The following is a 2,769-nucleotide window of genomic DNA, read 5'->3' on the forward strand; positions in this document are numbered from 1 at the left end:
TCATGTTATTCCCCAGTTTATTGCCGTGTTCAATGTACCCCCACAACCATCCCTACGTTAATCCCCTTGGTCTGTACTGTTCAGGGCTTGTCTGGACTTGCCCTCACGTTTTCCCTTCAAAAGTTGTTTACCCCCTTACTCTCCCCTGGTTTCCCGCTCATCTCTCACTGACTGGCTGATGGATGCCGCAGTGCAGAGTGACCTCCCATTGGCCCCCTTCCCTAGATACTCCTAAGTTCCTCCCATTTTCTCCGTGTTCCCCAATCCTGTTATCCCCTGAGACGTCAATCCCATGCTCCGCCCTAGTTATTAGACCTCCCCTTACCCGAACCTTATATAAGTCTTTGTTCCCCTCAATAAAGTGGCCATTGCACCCTGACCTTCTACCATGTCAGAACCCTTTGTGCAGTGTCGTGTCCCTATTCCCCTTCCCTTCGTGCCGTGGCACTCGAGTGAAGACATCTCCATCCCCCCGTGTCAAAAGGAACCCGTGTGTCCATAAACCACGGGATCCAAGTCCGGGTGTGCTCTTCTCTGTGCCCACACCGATGCTGCCTTGGATGCACAGGTACACAGGGGCACAGGCCCTGCTGTGCTCACAGGGCTCTGTCTGTGGGGGTGTGCAATGATCAGGTGCTTCTGCTCCAATGGAGAACAGACATGGATTTCTCTCCCAGACTGCACCTCTGCCTTCCACAGTCCCTCCTGGAATGGGGTTGAGCTGCCTGGTGACAGCCCTGGAGGTACAAAGGGGTGGCTGGAGAGACACGAAGGGAGGTACACAGGGATAGAAAGGGGAGATATCTCTGGCCTGAGCTCAGCTGAGACATCCACCAGACCCTCAAAGCTTCATACTTGTACTCTGCTACTGCTTCTCCTTCCTCCTCTTGGTCTGCTTTTCTTCCCAAACCTAAATCCCATCCAAGAGTCATCTGTAGCCCTGTCTGGACCAAGAACAGCTCATGCCATGGGACTGGTAAAATACAATGTAAGGTCACAAGGCCACATTTGTTCCTGCATCAAAATGATCATTGGTTACATACCTGGTATTGTACAGGTTTGCATTAATGTTGGGGTTTTAGACAAAAAGAGCTTTGCAGATTTGCACATCAGCTGGGTTTTGATGTCACCAGGTGAGCCCCATACACCAGGGTGTTTTTTACAACCCCTGCAGACCCCTTGTTCAGAGGTCCATGGGAGCTGGAGGAAGCAATTGTCCTCCTGCCCTCCCCAAAGCAGCTCTGCCCCTCATTGCTGCACGGCTGCTCCACACACCCTTTCCCTGGGTCCTGCCCTGTGCCCAGCACGGGCCCTGTCCTGCCCCGCTCAGCAGCCCCCCAGTCCACACTTCCCACCTTCCTCCTGCATGAGAGCACAGGGGCTTGAGGTTGCACCTCTAAACCCTTCCCAAGCCTTGAGCTCTTGGGGGTGTGTGACTGCCCAGCAAACCCCAGCCTGTCCTTAAGCTTTTTCTGGAAGACAGACAAGCCCTGGCCTTTCTTCATCGGTTTGACTGGGTTAAAACAGACAATAAATAATAGCTGTGGTAGGAAATCGGTCATTCTTTCATAAAGCAGTATTTGGGGAGGCTGCTTTGCTCACTCTCAGTTGCTCTCTCTGGAATCAGTTTTGGTGAATCTGGAGGAAAATAGCTCAAATATGGTTCTGGCTTGTAATTTTATTTCAAGCTTCCATGTTTTCCAAACACTGATTTCCCACACCATCTGTACTCTTAGATGACCTATACCTTGGAGTCATTTGTGTTTAAAGCCTTTTATTTTCATTTTCTCCCTGCCTTTCCAAAGCTCTCTCACAGCTGGAAAAGATGCAGACCACTGGAGGAGCTCTGGGAGCTCACTCCATGTCCTCTCCAGCATCAAGTCTAAGCCCTCCCCGAGTCACATTTCACCCTCAGGTTTCCAGAGGAGAGAAACATCACAGACCAGGAAATACAAAAATATCTTTGAAACGAAAACCAAAAGTGAGTGGCTGCAAAAGAAATGTGCAGGAGAGGAGAGAAAGGGGAGGAAGAGGTTTATTTCTGTTGATTTTCTGGTGAGTGCACTCCTTTGTCTTCAGAGGCAAAGATGCTTCTCCTTGGTGGACATCGTCTCCATGCCCTGACCCATCAAGAGATGGTTTGACCCCCTGGGGAATAATGGATCCCAACAAGGTAAATCCAGCACCCCTGGGATGGAGCACAGGGACTCTGCGATGGTGCAGAGAACAGGGAAGATACAGGGAGCTGGGAGGGGCTGGACCAGGGGAGGATGTGCACAGGACCACACAGACCTCTTTCCACCCAGGCCAGCTCAGAGCAGCCTGGACTGAAGACCCTCCTCTCACTGCACATTTGGCAAAAGGGGGTTTTACAAGCTCCAGCTCCTCTCCAGCCAGGTCCCTGAGCTCCTGCCAGTGGAGCTCCAAGGGTGGTTTAATCCAGCAAAGGCTGTGGAGCTCCAAGGTTGATTTTTAACAACAAAGGTGTCTGATAACTTAATAACTGGAGATCCCCTGAGATTCCCTCACAAGCCCAGGGAATTGGAAACAGCACCTCCACATGAGCAGCTGGGTTGCATGTTAGTCCAGTGTCTGAGAGACACCAAAACAGGAGAGACATTTGGAAACTCTGTTCTTCTCAGCGACATTGAAAGGATATTGTGTGTTTGTATTGCAAGGCATGATTGTTGTGGGAAGCCCAGGGCTGAAGCTGTAAAGAAAACTGGGGAGAGATTGTTTCACCCCAAGGATGCTGGAAACCTGCTGAGA

This window comes from Lepidothrix coronata, unplaced genomic scaffold, assembly GCF_001604755.1.
Source record: "Lepidothrix coronata isolate B3197 unplaced genomic scaffold, Lepidothrix_coronata-1.0 Scaffold462, whole genome shotgun sequence".
NCBI lineage: Eukaryota > Metazoa > Chordata > Aves > Passeriformes > Pipridae > Lepidothrix > Lepidothrix coronata.